Here is a 17024-nt window from a genome sequence, read left to right as displayed (position 1 = left end):
CAAAAGACGTCTGTCAACAGCCATGATATTGAAGGGGTAAGAGATAGGGAGTCCAAGCTGCTTACACAGAGTCCAATCCAGAAAGTTGTTTGCTGCTCTGGAATCCAACAGCACCTCCTGTGCATGTAGGGCCGATGGATCATGGAAGAAAATAGGGAGAGTGAGGCAGGCAATGCTGATGGAAAGAGGGTGTTGGGTGAGCTTGGCAGTTAGGAGGGTCCTTGTCTCTTCTGGGAGGTGCCATTTTTGTCTGGTGAAATGACCAGGCACAGTGGGCATTTGATGTGTTGGTGGTTGACTTCTCTGCTGCAGGCACACAAGATGTTCCCGAACCGATACTCATGCTTTTGGGGGTGGGTGTTAAGGGAGTTTTCCCTAACTGCCTGGGCTTTTCATGCTCTCCGAGAGGCTGTGATGGTAATGATGGAAATGTGCAGAACCAACAACCTGTCTCTGAATGTAAACAAAACAAAACAGATAGTTGTTGACTTCAGGAGGACACGGAGCGACCACTCTCCACTGAACATTGACGACTCCTCTGTAGAGATCGCTAAGAGCAGCAAATTTCTTGGTGTTCACCTGACAGAGAATCTCACCTGGTCCCTCAACACCAGCTCCATAGCAAAGAAAGCCCAGCAGCATCTCTATTTTCTGCGAAGGCTGAGAAAAGTCCATCTCCCAGCCCCCATCCTCACCACATTCTACAGAGGTTGTACTGAGAGCATCCTGAGCAGCTGCATCACTGCTTGGTTCGGAAATTGGACCAGCTCGGATCGCAAGACCCTGCAGTGGATAGTGAGGTCAGCTGAGAAGATCATCAGGGTCTCTCTTCCCGCCAACACAGACATTTACACCACACGCTGCATCCACAAAGCAAACAGCATTATGAAGGACCCCACACACCCCTCATACAAACTCTTCTCCCTCCTGCCATCTGGAAAGAAGCACCAAAGTATTCAGGCTCTCACGACCAGACTATGTAACAGTTTCTTCCCCCAAGCCATCAGACTCCTCAATACCCAGCACCTGGCTTGACACCAACCTACTACCCTCTACTGTGCCTACTGTTTTGTTTATTATTTATTGTAGTGCCTGCACTGTTTTGTACACTTCATACAGTCCTGGATAGGTCTGTAGTCTAGCATAGATTTTGTGTTTTTTTCTTACGTAGTTCAGTGTAGTTTTTGTATTGTTCATGTAGCACCATGGTCCGGGAACGTTGTCTCATTTTTACTATGTTCTGCACTAGCAGTTATGGTTGAAATGACAATAAAAAGTGACTTGACTGGACTTGACTTGGTGTGCCAGCAATGCTTCCACATTCCAGCTGCACTCCAGCGCAAGGGTCCTGAATTCAACAGTATAATCCAGCACAGAGTGTGAGCCTTGATGCAGGTGAGGTAACAGATACACTGCCCCCCTTCCACTTCCTGGATAATCGAAAACCCAGTACATCTTAGCAGTGAAATCCTCATATTTGTTGCAGATAGGGCATTTATTGTCCCAGTTAGCCGTGTCCGAAGTCAGAACCCACCCGGTCAAGGCAGAGATGAGGAAGGCAATCTTGGCCTGATTCTGAGAGTACAGAGACTGCTTGGGTTCAAAGTGTAAAGTGCAATGGTGCAGGAAGTTGTGCTATCAGGTTGGAGACCCACTGATGTGTTTGTGCATGGGAATCTGAGGTTCAGAGGGAGGAGGCTGGCTGGCGCAGAGCTGCTGCACTGAGAGGGAGAGTTGAAGGAGAGTAGCAAGCAAAAAATCAATGGTTTCCTGTTGCTTCTGGATTGAACACTAATGTTGGTGAACGATTTCCTTTAGGTGTGCACACTCTGCTGGGTCAATTTTTGTTTTATTCATCCTGTCAGGAATGACATCCATGTATATGGGGCTGACTAGTTACCCCCATGTCAGTGGGTCCTGAAATTGGATGTCTGCGTGAGCGGGGGCAGGACAGCCAGTAACCCCCTGGGTATGTGAGTTGGCAAGTCTGGAGTTCCTGTCATCAGCTAGTGTCTGGTGTCTCAATCACCTGGGGTTGATACTAAAGATGGAAGCCCAAAGATCGTCTGGAAGTCAAGGCCTAATAGCCAAAACCATGGGTCTACAGTATGTGACTGAAGTGCACTGTGGGAAGTCAGATGCCCATTTTCAGTGAACTCCCTGGAAGGTCAGAGGGCAATCCTGGTGTTAGAGGACCATCTGCGTGGATGTGTTAGTTGTTTTGTGGTTGGGAAGGAGGAAAGTGGCTTGTTTTGCTGTCATTTTGGTGCTTGTGTCCGGGGTTGTTCTGCCGAGCATTGTGGGCATGCTATGTTGGCGTTGGATATTATGGCCCAGAGCACATTGTTAGGTTACGCTGATTGTTAACACAAGAAATGCATTTGACAATATGTTTCAATGTACACGTGATAAATAAATGAATCGGAATATGAATCTGAAGTGGATGAATTAGCCCTAACTGGTGTTGTGGCTCTTGAGTGTTGGTGAATCTACACTCATATAAACAAGTGGAAAATATTTTGGTACTCTCCTGTCATGTGATTAACAAACAGTGGAAGGGCTTTAGGTTGTCAGAAGATGAGCTGTTTTTCACAGTTCACAGCCTGTGACATACTCTTGAAGCCACAGAGTTTATTGATAGGATGTTACAAGTCTTGGGTTAATGAAGACCCTGAGATGGTTATGATGAGAATTTTGGCAACAGCATGGCCATTAAATATCAAGGGCCATGCTGTGGTCACTTTTATCAAAGCTGTCATGAACAGTGTACAGGCATGTGTCACAGAGTAGATCGGTGTCAATGAGGTCACGATATATAATCCCGAATGTTTTATTCACTGACAATTGAAGACTCAGTTGGCAGCTGCATTTCTCAAGACCTCATCAGTTGTGGCACTTCTAAGCCACTCTAAGCGATGAGCTTTGGAATTGCTTACCCTGAGCCGATTTTGTCCGTCTTCTTTCTGTGCTTCTTCCACATGTTGTCTAATACACAGGAGCATTGATTCATCAGCTGAGAGGGCCAGTAAATGGTAACATAGAGGAGGTTTTCTTGTGCTTCTCTGACCTAGAACCTTGGGAGTACAAAGGATGTCAAATCAATGTAGGGAATTCCCAGTGCTCTCACTTCTGTATGTAAACCATTAGTGCATCTATATTTCTGGCAGGCCAAGACATACAGGTATGTGTTGGAGATACTTAGCATGTTGTTTGTGAGATTTGATGTTGTGAGGTTTTCTATAGACAAACATTCCACTTCAATACCTGTCCCTTGCTGCTTATGAGAAGAACGTGCAAGTTTGACTAAGTTTGCAACAACCTAGCCCTATCTGTATTTCATAACTATGGTCCATCTGTTTTTTCCTTTTGCTACAACATAGTGTTCAAAGTTCAAAGTAAATTTATTATCAAAGTATGTATATGTCAGCATATACAACCCGGAGATTCATTTTCTTGCAGGCACACTCAATAAATCTGTAACAGAATCGATGAAAGACTGCATCATCTTGGGTGTTCAGCCAGAGTGAAAAAGACAACAAACTGCGCAAATACAAAAAAAAATTTATAATAATAAATAAATAAGCAATGAATATTGCGAGCATGAGGTGAAGAGTCCCTAAAAGCAAGTCCATAGGTTGTGGGAACATTTCAATGATGGGGCAAGTGAAGTTGAGTGAAGTTATCCCTTTTGGTTCAGGAGCCTGATGGCTGAGGGGCAATAACTGTTCCTGAACCTCGTGGCATGAATCTTGTGGCTCCTGGACCTTCTCCCTGATGGCAGCAGCGAGAAAAGAACATGACCCGGATGGTGGGGATCCATAATGATGGGTGGTGTTTTCCTTCTCCAATGCTTCATGTAGATGTGTTCAGTGGTGGGAGGGCTTTAACCGAGATGGACAGGGCTGTATCCATTACTTTTTGTAGGATTTTCCATTCAAGAACATTGGTGTTTCCATGCCAGGCTGTGATACAACCAGTCAATATACTCTCCACCGCACATCTATAGAAGTTTTTCAAAGTTTTAGATATCATGTCAAATCTTCACAGGTTCCTAAGGAAGTACAGGTGCTGCCGTGCTTCCTTCATAATTCCACTTACTTGCTGGGTCCAGAACAGGTCAACTGAAATGATAACACTGAGGAATTTAATGTTCCTGACCCTTTCCAGATTTGATCCTCCGAATGGGACTGCCTCATGGACCTCTGGTTTCCTCCTCCTGAAGTCAATAATCAGCTCCTTGGTCTTGCTGACATTGAGTAAGGGGTTGTTGTTGTGGCACCACTCAGCCAGATTGCTAATCCCCCTCCAATGTGCTGATTTGTCACCACCTTTGATTTGGCCTATGATAGTGGTGTCTTCAACAAGCCTGAATATGGCATTGGAGCTGTACTTAGTCACACAGTCATAAATGTAAAGCGATTAGAGCAGGGGCCTAAGCACACAACCTTGTGGTACACCTGTGCTGATGGTGAAAGTGAAAATGTTTGTTATAAATTATTTATTTATTGAGATATTGCTGGACTAGGCCCTTCAGGTCATCATGATGTGTGCATTTCAATATGTATATTGATATTTTGATGTACATGTGACAAATAAAACTAATCTTCTTCTACAAAAGGGGAAAGTCACAGAATAAAAGAGGATTCAAAATTGTGATTATTTGTATTTTTCTTTCTTTTTATTGTATATAGCATTAAACACAGCTGAATTTGATTGCTTCTGAATAAGGTAGTAAGCACATCTTGATATTTGACTCCTAATTGTAATATTTCAGTAATTTGCCAAAACTAAATGACAGTGTTAAGTGATTTTGCATAGAAACAGTCAGCTTTAATTAGTTGACTCATAGATTTGATTATATTGGAAATTTTCACCCAAGAGGAAACATGAACATTACCAGGCTCTCCAATGTAAAAATAAATTGTTTGACACAACACCTTGTGACAGATCACAAGTCATTGTGATCTTTTACACTCATGGCATATAGCGTCACTGATTGTCAGGGTATTTCAATTTTAAACAGACAGAAATACTTCCACCTTCAACAATTAATGCACTGAAATAACTCATGGAATGCTACAAATCAAAAGATTTGAACAGGCTGAAACATCTGGGGGATTTGCCAGGAGACTCCAAACACAGAAGTGTTAAATGATTTCCGTGATTTGCAATCCAGGTAAATGTGAGTAGTGTAAGGACTGGAAGAGACATTCCAACCAAATACAGCCATATGTTTTTGAAACATCAGAAAGCTCATCTCTCACCATCTAAATATATGGAGGCAATTTATCCAAAGAACATATTCCAAACTATAATGACTAAACAGTTCCTCTGGTCAACAGAGATCAAATTTCTAGGGACCTTCTATATTTGAGTGGCTGTAACATTGACTGCTGATCAACTAATGGATCATCAAAATATACATCTTGATTAACCGACACGTGCTTAAAAAACTTACATTTGTTGTGATTTGTGACATTAATTGGATTATTGGTTCTTAATTAATTTAAAATATTTATTATCCTCTCCTGGACCAGTTGATACAATTGCTTAATCGATTTTATCTTCCTGATATTGTTCCAGAAGGATCAATAGTTACTGGTAAAGACATTGGTAAGGATCAGTGATGACATTAAATAGCTACTTGCAATTTTTTCCAATTTATTCTGGCAGCCATTCGTCTCACATCTGGAGAGGTTTGGCCTATTCAGCGGATTGTGAAATAAAATCAAGACCTCAACAATCTACAGTTCAAAATCAGACTAAAATCCATTCTATCTTTGATAGTCATGCTGCCCAGACTTGATGAAAATGTTTGCTGCACATTATAGGAAATCAGAAACCAACTTAAAGCTATAACTGTCAAATTGTCGCAGTGGCTGACTGAATAAATTGAAAAAAATCTGAAGTAGCCATTTAATGTCACCTCTGACCCATACCAGTGATTTTACCAGTAACCACTGTTTCTTCAGTACTACAGCAGGAAGATAAAATATTGCAAAAATGAAATAACCAGCAAACAACTGACTGCCCTCTCCAACATTCATTCTACTGAAACTCAAAAAAACTAACTATTATAAAATGGTAATGAATGAACTGATACAAAACTATACTAAAATGTTATAGTAAATTTACAGGATTTCTAAAACCTAAGTCCTTGATAGATTTCTGAAAGGATTGTTTCAAGCAATAAGAAAAGTAATAAAGGAAATGATTGGTAATTATTTGTATTAAAAATGAAGATTCTGCTTAGCTTTTCACAGTAAATTAGATATAACACTTAGTAACAATTGTTTTCTTATTTTAAACCTACAATTGCTTTATTTTTAATTAATACAACCAGGAGCCAAGCTGATATTTTTTCACAATAACATTTGTTGAGATCAGACCAAAGTCTTTCCTACTCTTTATGGCTCACAGCTACAAGATATTGCAATGTTGGTTTCCTGTGAGGGCAAAATATTATTCCCACAAATTTGAGTTGGCTAAATATATTGTAGAAAGGTTTTGAAATTTCGGATTGCTAGAATTTTGAAAAGGTGTAAGATTTATTTTTTTTATGGGAGTGAAATGGAACTGTCCATCCAGATGAAATGGCTGAGAAACTTCATTAAATATTGATAGGTAGATAGATAGATAGATAGATATACTTTATTAATCCCAAGGGAAATTTGGTTTCGTTACAGCCCCACCAACCAAGAATAGAGCGTAAATATAGCAATACAAAAACCACCAACAATCAAACAACAAAATGCAAACTATGCCAGATGGAAAATAAGTCCAGGACCAGTCTATTGGCTCAGGGTATCTGAACCTCCACGGGAGGATCTGCACGTTCGATGGCCACAGGCAGGAACGACCTCCCATGCCACCAAGTGTTGTCTCACGGTGGAATGTGGCCGAAGTCCAACAGTAAAAAGTTCAATATCCAGTCTGCAAACACGTTCCTTGATCGTAATATGCCCCGGATTGCACCATCTGTTGTTAACCAGAACAGTAAACACCCAACTCCTTTACGCTTACCGCTCTCAGTGCACTTCCGGTCAGCCCGAACGGTATCAAGTTACCTTCTCTGCACAAATAAAAGTCCAATAACATTAAATTCAAATGGAGTAAAACTCAATTCATCCTTCCCCACAAACGTGTGTCCTGTCTTCTAAATTATGCAGTATGTCCCTAAGAGTAAAGATCACATATTAATACATTTTTTAAAGTTTAATAATAGCTATCACCAAATAAAAATTAAGGTTTCAATCTATATTGCTTTATATTCATCTTAATGTACAAGCTTTGCAGGGAAGGCCAGTTTTTCTTGTCCACTGTGAACTGCTCTTGAGAAGATGGAACCACCGCAGTCCATCTGTTATAAAGGTACTTCCACAGAGGTATTGGGTCGGGAGTTCTAACACTTATACACTTTAATGATGAAGGATTGGCAACATTTCCAAGTCAAGAAGGTGCGCAACCAGAAGGAGATCATAGAAACATAGAAACATAGAAAATAGGTGCAGGAGTAGGCCATTCGGCCCTTCGAGCCTGCACCGCCATTTATTATGATCATGGCTGATCATCCAACTCAAAACCCTGCACCAGCCTTCCCTCCATACCCCCTGATCCTCATAGCCACAAGGGCCATATCTAACTCCCTCTTAAATATAGCCAAAGAACTGACCTCAACTGTTTCCTGTGGCAGAGAATTCCACAGATTCACCACTCTCTGTGTGAAGAAGTTTTTGCTAATCTCAGTCCTAAAAGGCTTCCCCTTTATCCTCAAACTGTGACCCCTCGTTCTGGACTTCCCCAACATCGGAAACAATCTTCCTGCATCTAGCCTGTCCAATCCCTTTAGGATTTTATACGTTTCAATCAGATCCCCCCTCAATCTTCTAAATTCCAACGAGTACAAGCCTAGTTCATCCAGTCCTTCTTCATATGAAAGTCCTGCCATCCCAGGAATCAATCTGGTGAACCTTCTTTGTACTCCCTCTATGGCAAGGATGTCTTTCCTCAGATTAGGGGACCAAAACTGCACACAATACTCCAGGTGAGCAGAGTCACAGATGATGGCACTCTTCGTGTCTACGGTCTTTGTCCTCGTTAGTGGTAGATGTTTGGGAGAAACTGTTGGAGTAACCTGAATTAGTAATCACAATATATTTTGCAACATATGCACATTTTAGCCAGTTTGTCTTGGGAATGTAGTGGGATGAGTGGAGCAGGGAGGCGGGGTTGGGTTAAGAATAAGATTGGGGGAGGAAATGTATGGATTTTCAGTTGCTTGATGACCTGCCAATCAAGTGGGCTGCTTTGCCCTGACTAATGTTGATCATCTGGAAAATTGTTGGTGCTGCACTCATCCAGGCAAGGGGTAATTTTTCCATTGTGCTCTTGTTCTGATGTTCTTGATATTTATTGCTTATTTATTATTATTTCTTTTTTTCATTAGGTGCACGGTTTGTTATCATTTGCACATTATTTGTTGCATTGGCTGCAGCTTTTCATTGATTCTGTGTAGGCCGACAAGAAAATATATTTCAGGGTTGTATAAGGCCACATATATGCACTTTGATAATAAATTTACTTTGAACATTGAATTTGAATTTTATGGTTGGGATGGTTGGAATGAAGACAATATCTTGAGGAACTCCCACCATGATATTCGCAGACAAAGAAGTGACAGATGAACTTAATAAGTACTTTGCATCTAGTAGTTTTCCAGAGGTCTGAGACTGTCAGGGAGCAGGAGTGAGTAACATTGCTATGACAAAGGAAAAAGTGCTAGGCAAACTGAAATGGCTTAAGGTGAATAAGTTACCTGGACCAGATGGACTACATCCTAGAGTCTGAGAGAGAATGCTAAAGAGGTAACAAATTCATTGGTCATGATCTTTCAAGAATCACTTGATTCTGGCATGGTCTCAGAGGACTGGAATATTCCAAGTATCACTCCACTCTTTAAGAAGGGAAGAAGGCAAAATAAAGGAAATTATATGTCAGTTAGCCTCACCTCAGTGGTTGGGAAAGTGTTAAAGTCTATTATTAAGGGTGAAGTTTCGGGGGACTTGGAAACTAATGATAAAATATGGTTTCTGTAAAGGGAAATCTTGCCTGAAAAATCTGTTAGAGTTCTTCAAGGAAGTAACAAGCAGGGTGGACAAAGGAGAGGCAGTGTATGTCAGTTACTTGAATTTTCAGAAGGCATTTGATAAGGTACCACTCTTAAGGCTGTTTAACAAGATACAGTCCTATGACATTACAGCAAAGACACTGGCATGGATAGTGGAATGGCAGATGGACAGGAGGCAGCAAGTGAGAATAAAAGGGGCCTATTCTGGCTGACTGCCGGTGACTAGTGGTGTTCCTCAGGGGCCAGTATTGGAACGGCTACTTTTCACATTCTTTGTCAATGACTTGGATAACAGAATTGATTGCTTTGTGTCAACGTTTGTGGATGATATCATGATTGGTGGAGGGATAGGAAGTGCTGAGGAAGCAATATGATTGTAGCAGGACTTGTGCTGCAATGGGCAAAAAATGGCAGACGGAATACAATGTCGGGAGATGTATGATGATGCATTTTGGTAAAAGGTGCAGACTATTATCTAAATGGGGAGAAAATTAAAATATCAGAGGTGCAGAAGGACTTAGGAGTCATTGTGCAAGATTCCCAGAAGGTTAATTTACAGGTTGAGCCTTGGTAAGGAAGACAAATGCAATGTTGGCATTTATTTCAAGGGGAATCGAATATAAAAACAAGGACATAATGATGAGGTAAACACGAGGAATTCTGCAGATGCTGGAAATTCAAGCAACACACACATCAAAGTTGCTGGTGAACGCAGCAGGCCAGGCAGCATCTCTAGGAAGAGGTACAGTCGACGTTTCGGGCCGAGACCCTTCATCAGGATGAAGGGTCCTGACGAAGGGTCTTGGCCCAAAACGTCGACTGTACCTCTTCTTAGAGATGCTGCCTGGCCTGCTGCGTTCACCAGCAACTTCGACGTAATGCTGAGGCTTTATAAGACACTAGTCAGGCTAAGCTTGGAGTTTGTCAACAGTTTTGGGCCCCATATCTCAGAAAGGATGTATTGTTATTGGAGAGAATCCAGAACAGGTTCACGAGGATGATTCCTGGAATGAAGTGGTTAATATATGAGGAGGGATTGTTAGCTTTAGGCCTGTACTCACTGGAATGTAGAAGAATGCTGGGGGATTCTACAAAATGTTGAAAGAACTAGATAAGGTGGATGTCGGGAGCATATTTCTTATGGTTGAGTTATCCAGAACTAAAGGGCATAGCTTAAAAATTGAGGGGTGACCATTTAGAAAGAGGTAAGGAGGAAATATTTTAGCCAGAGCGTAGTGAATCTGTGGAATGCTCTGTCACAGACTGTGGTGGAGATCAAGACCATGGGTGTATTTAAGACAGAAGTTTATAGTTTCCTGATTGGTCAGGCATCAAAGGAAATGGCAAAAAGACAGGTGTATGGGGTTGAGTGGGATCCAGGGTCACACACTGAATCATGTAAATATGACTCTCTCTCTCTCTCTCACTCTCATTTTCTCTCACACTCACTTTATTTTCTTATTTTCAAGGGAGCCAGTTAAAAGAACAAGATGAGTTTAAAGGAGTACAGGGAACAGAACGATAGTGAGAAGAGAAGAGCATAAAGGAGCCAGATCCCCAGCAGGCTGACATGGAGAGCAAGACTTAGAACCTTGTTGAGTAGTTCAAGTTCAAGTTTAATTGTCATTCAATCAAACAAGAATAAACAAAACAGTGTTACTCTGGTGCAAAACACAGTACCAACAGTCATTCACAGCATAAGGCATACATAGGACAGATAAGACAGCAAAAAAATATAGTCCAAGACTGTGAGTCCATAAATGTTGAACAGTCTGCTGTTGAACACAATACATCTCGTCCTCTGCAGAGTGAACACTGGACAGCAGCAGTGACTCCAATATGGACACTGCGCCACTCCGCCTCTTTGCTGGGTGGCAGCAAACAGGTGAAACCATGGTTAAAGGCCTTGTCTTCACTACAACTGAGGCCATGGAGCTGCCCTGCCATCTGCCTGACAAACAATGAATCAAACATACAGCATTCTACGTGACCAATTTCCAACAGGGTCTTGTGATCACAAGAGAAGTAACTAAGACAATCACTCACTGCTAAACTGCACACCACCTTTGCGCACTGACGTCTGCCTAACGCAGGCAGCAGCGTGGTCTGCACCAAGTCCAGCTCTTTCAATTTCTCCACCAATGAGCTGATGGGGTAGACCTGCAGTACTTTAACTTCTTATTGTCCAGCAGGGTCTTGCGATCGTAACAAATACATTTAAAAAAAGACCAGAACATCTTTAGTTGGCCTCATAGAAGCGGCAGTACCTGAGCATGCCACCATCTTACCGGAAGTGGGAATGTGGGAATCATAGCCCTCTGAATAGCTGGAGACCATGGGAATCAGCCCCCACCTCCCCCAGTGAGTGGTCGGGGGAAGAGGCTAACATTGCCTCGTGAGCTAAATGCTGAAGTATTTCCTAATGGCTCCATAGAAGATTAACAAAGCTTTACTATAAAATGGTAATTTTAATATATATAAATATGATGTATTTTTGCCTTAACATCAACACTTTGTTAGACATGCTTCTTTGAAACTCCCTTCTTCAAAGAGAGGTGGAAGCAGAAACCTCAAATATTTTTTAAGGTAGAGGTAGAGCTTGTGATCAATTACTGTGGGTAAAGTGAAATGCCGAATTAAGGTCACAGTCACTCAGAGAATTCAGTTGATTTCCAGACATTTTTGTTTTATTTTCCTTTACACTGTGCATTAAGAATGAAAATTTCTGCAGATGCTTAAAAAGGGTTCAAGATTTCAGGCGAGGTTTTGCCACGGTGAATGCTCAGTTAAATCTCAAGACAATAAGAAATAAAGCCCTGAATGTGCACCAGAGCATGATGTCTCCCTGGAGCTACAAGAAATATACAGCTCCAATTCCACAAAGAACTGAAAACAATCCCCCTGTCAGTTTCCCTCTGTGATTTCTTTTCCATTCTTTGTCAGCTCCTTTCTTCCACCCACTCAACCAGATTCCTTTAAACGTATTACAACTGCAATCTTAATGCCTCATTTCATCAGAATCAGACTAAGTCTGACCACACTCCATAGAGCAACCATACAGGCAAACAATGCAAGGAATTATCCCCATGCAACTGACGTTCTGATCTCTATATGTTTTAATAGAATTATCATATAATGTTACCCACAACTGCTGAAAAATATTTTCCAAACTCTTTCATATATCACACAATGATTGATTAGCAAAGCAAGCAGATCAGCATTTCAATGTTTTCCTGTTGTTTGTATTATATGAGGCTAGTTCTCACAGAATGTTATATAAATGAATTTTTGCTAATTAATTTATCCAGTTACTGAATGTCACAATGAACAGAAGACTGACACACAGATGACAGACGTTCTGTTCAAAAGAAGAGTCGCCAATAGAAAGTTAAAGGGAAGTCAATGAAGAGTTAGGATCATATCACCTTTCAATCTGTCCTTCCATCTGACAGTTCCATTAAAGCAGCTGACTTCCAGTTCTCTCTATGTGGAGTTTGCATGCTCTTTATGTGGATTTTCCCTGAGCTGCATTTCCTTCCCACATCCCAAAAGGTTAATCAGTTACCTGGACAGTGTAGGCTATCCCTCATGTGTCAAATCTGGGGGGTGGGGAGGGAGGTGATTTTATGGGAATGTGGAAAGAATAAAATGTGATTAGCATAAGTGAATGCTCGGTGACCAGTGTTGTTTCAGTGTGCTGAAGGATCTACTACTACACGAGAGAACGCACACAAAATGCTGAATGAATGCTGCAGATCAGGCAGCATCCAGGCAGAGGAATAAACAGTTGATGCTTTGGGCCAAGGCCCTTCATCAGGACTGGAAAGGAAGGTGGAAATAGCCAGAATGAGCAGGAAGGAAGGGGAGGTGTAAAAGCTGGCAGGTGATAGGTGAAGCCAGGTAAAGTGGAAGGTGGATGGGTGGGGGACCAGTATGTCAGAATGGGAGTGGGAAGTAGAATTAAAATGGGTGGCCACTGGGAAGTCCTGCCTGTTGTGGACTGAGGGAAGGTGTATGATTCTATGCTGTGTGATTCAATGATACATATACTGGACCTAACTGAAACCTCAGGAAATTATCCAGGATGGCAATAGAATTAGTTAAGAATATAAAAAAAATGGAGGGGTTGCATTAAAATATGAACAGATTTTTATATCAAATTAATTTTTGGTACCTCTCAATGACTACTCTAAAATACTCTTCATATACCTTTTAATTTATACACTAAAGACTGAATTGCATCAGATATTTGCATTCAGAAAAGTCAATTCAGAAGAAGAAAGGATAAAAGAGACAATTACATTAACTTAAATTTATGATTTCATATACATATTGCACAAATATTGTGAGGAGGCACTTAATGATTAGAATGCAGTTACCTTTTTTGTCTAGGGTAAGGTGCTATTTAATATATTTCATCAGACTTCGCCTTTTATTCTGACATATGCCATTGACACCTCTTTGCAATTATGGAAAAGGAACCATGTCACCCAGTTAGTAAACATGAATTGTTGCCTGGGAATAGACTCACTGCAATAGGATACCTGCACAAAACTCTGACAGATGAGGGACCCAGAAATAAACTATGCCAAATCTCAAATCTTTCGCCATCATAACTTCGAAACAGCAGCTTGATTTAAACATTCATGGAGTATGTTGTGGTACGGTAGATTGAATCCATATCTGAAATATCTTTCATTTTAGATAAGCACAGCTTACTCTGGTGAATGTAGTACTGTTTCGTGAATTCTAGTTGCAATATCCAGGGATAGTCAGAACCCTGTAGCACTGTCTTGTACTTAATAAATTCTCTCATTTGTTCTCCTTGGAGCCAGGAGAATCGTCTTCATTGCTGCACACAGAGAACATGAACATGGAAAAGCTGCCTTATGGTTCACAAAATTAACGTAATGAATGGTATTGAGGAGTTGGAAAAGTACTCAAATAAGCTGCTGAGAAATGAACCACGTAGTATGACACTGAACCATGTAAATCACCAAGGCACGGTTATACCTCTTCAATCTGCCCGTAATGATGACTAGGACATGACATAAATCTAGCAGAAAAACATGTCATGAGAAGACAGGATTTTAAGAACATAAATTGAGGGAGCAGATGGGGCCAAATAGCCCACCGCTAGTAAAGTCCTGAATGAACTACTACACCTCCTTCACTTTCTTTCTTTATATGCACTGTACATCTCTTGAATTTCTTAGTGTCCAAAATTAAGCTCAGTTTTAATATTGTGCCTTTTGCATAATGATCCAACTACTTCTGAGAAAGCTGAAATATGGGCAACTATATTCCAGTTACCCTAAACGTCCATAGAATTTAATTTCTTTATAAAGAATTATAATTATTATATAATCATTATTATATGGTAAGAATTATATAATAATGTTAATCACGAGTACCTTTTCTGAGGTAAATTGTGTTAAGTTATCACAGCAAATGGTGAAGGGTTGAGTGAAGGCAAGATGAGCTTAGGGGATGAATCGTTGCTGATGGAGCTCGATGCCCGTACAGCTGGACCCGGGAGGAAGTTTGGATCGCTTTGGGTGGTAAAAGGAGAAGTTGAGGCCCAGGCAAAGAAAATTCAGTTTTGATGCTCATACAATTGGCCTAACTGTGAGGTTGGATTGCTTGGGCTACCGAGTTGATTTGAAGAGCTTGAGAGCAGCTTTGGGCTGAGCGACAAAATCTGGGCCTGGAGCAAGTCGCTGTGTAGCGTGGTTTAAGCCCAGCGTCCCTCACATAGTGGAGCCTGGGTCCTAATGCTAGGTACTTACATTGTTTAGGCAATGTAAATGCTGGTCCAGATTGGAGGGGAAAGCCGTGTCACATGCTCTGCGATTTTCAGTCCTCTCTCCAGGATACCGGAGCCTTTGCCTGTTCCATTGTTTAGACAATTTAAATGCTGGCCCAGATAGACTGAAAAGACAGGGTGTCAGTGGGACAAGAGCTGATTTCACTCGTGCTATGTTATGCTCATCTCCATGGCGCTAGAAGACTTCCCCGCCTGCTGTGCTCTGTGCCTACTAATATGATGAACTGATAAGCAAGGCTTTGGTTCTATTCCTGGCTGACACTCACAGCACGCTGGAGGAACTCAGCAGGTCAGGCAGCGTCAGTGGAAACGATGAGTCGACGTTTCGGGCCAGAACCCTTCGTCAGGACTGAAGAAAGGAGGGGGAAAGAATTGAAGAGAATCTTTCTCTCATTCTTCATTCTTCACTCAAAAGCGCGCTGTAAGTGTTGCTTTGATCCCAGCATCTGCAGATTATTTTGTGTTTACTACTCCTGGCTGATCCAGGATTCGGATCTGAGGACTCAATTTTAGTTTGGGATGCTGTTGTTCACTTCAATTCTTTGCAATGATTTGTAATTTGTTTCCTTCTCTTGTGCATTGAGTGTTGGTCTTTTATTTTTATGTTTATTAATTTTCTTCTTTAAATGAGCTCTTTTGGGTTTCTTGCTTTGTGGCTACCTGTGAGCAAGCAAATCTCATGATTGCATAATTCAAACATTCTTTGATAATAAATGTACTTGAATCTTCTTGTAATTATGGGAATACTCTCATAATAATACTCACATTACGGGAATAAGTCCTGTAATTATATTATATCACAACCATGAGTCTCTTCTCATGCATAGGGTGAAATTTTCCATATAGACCAATATAGCTAATGCTAAACATTATAAATGTAGACTATTGTGATAACCAAATTTATACCAGTTAACATGTCAAGTATTTCAAACACTCTTGCTGCTTTGCTAAGAGTTGAAACTTCTCTAATTGCATGCCTACTTTACACTTGGGATCAAATCTGTTGTTCATTCTCTGCGTTCTAACAAAAGGTATGTTTTTATATCATGATGACTGAAAGTAAACAGGTTTGTACCTTACCATCAGAGCAGACACAATTCTGATTTCTTTGCTGCACGCAATGAAATTAGAATTATAAAACTCCATGAAAATTTAATTAATTCAGTATTTTTTGCTTCACAATAATTTGCTATTGAATTTGACACACTCCATGATGAGACTGAAGATTTCATTTTTTTTTACTTTTATTATAATTGCAATGTTATAAAAAAGTAAAAATGAAGCAAATCCTTATAAAATAATTTTATATGTATTGCTTTGAATTATTTTACACTTATATCCATGAAATGACTATAGAGTCAAAATTTTCTTTTTTATTTTCATTTAGGGATTCAGAATGTAACAGGCTGTTCCAACCCAATGAGTCCAGCTCACCCAATTACACTCATATCATCAATTAACCTTATAACCTATACACCTTTGGAATGTGGTGGGGAAAGGAGCACCCAGAGGAAACCCACACAGTCTCGGGGAGAATGTATGAACTCCTTACAGAGCAGGAGGAATTGAAAGCAGGTTGCTGCTTCTACAATCGCATGACACAAACTGCAACACTACCATGTCACCCCGTTGGGCCTTTTGTCATAAAATCAAAGCTATTAGAAGAAGGACTTTTTTGCTTACAGTGCAAATATTCCCCTTGAATTTAATGACTGAATTTTAATACATAGCAAGTAACAGATCAAAAGATAGCTATAAGGCATAGTAATTACTGAGTAGTTTTCTGCCAACCTTATAGTCTAGTATATCCTTCCCCGATTAGCATCAGGACAGAACAGATCCTGGTTCAATCTGCAAAATAGAGAAAACCTGACAGGGACATGTCAGGCATACCTTGAAATGAAGAATCAAGGTGAAGCTGGACTGCAGAACGACAAGGATTTTAAACAGTTAAAGGAACTTCTAAACCATCGAACTAAGCTCTCCCATAACAAACTAATGAAATTAAAGCTCGACCATCCTAGCACATCCAGTTATGAATTCGACAAGAAATGAAAGGGAGAGGCTCCA

This window comes from Mobula hypostoma, chromosome 10 (genome assembly GCF_963921235.1).
Source record: "Mobula hypostoma chromosome 10, sMobHyp1.1, whole genome shotgun sequence".
Taxonomy (NCBI): Eukaryota; Metazoa; Chordata; class Chondrichthyes; order Myliobatiformes; family Myliobatidae; genus Mobula; species Mobula hypostoma.
The sequence above is the reverse complement of the archived record's forward strand: the minus strand, read 5'-3'. Positions refer to the sequence as shown.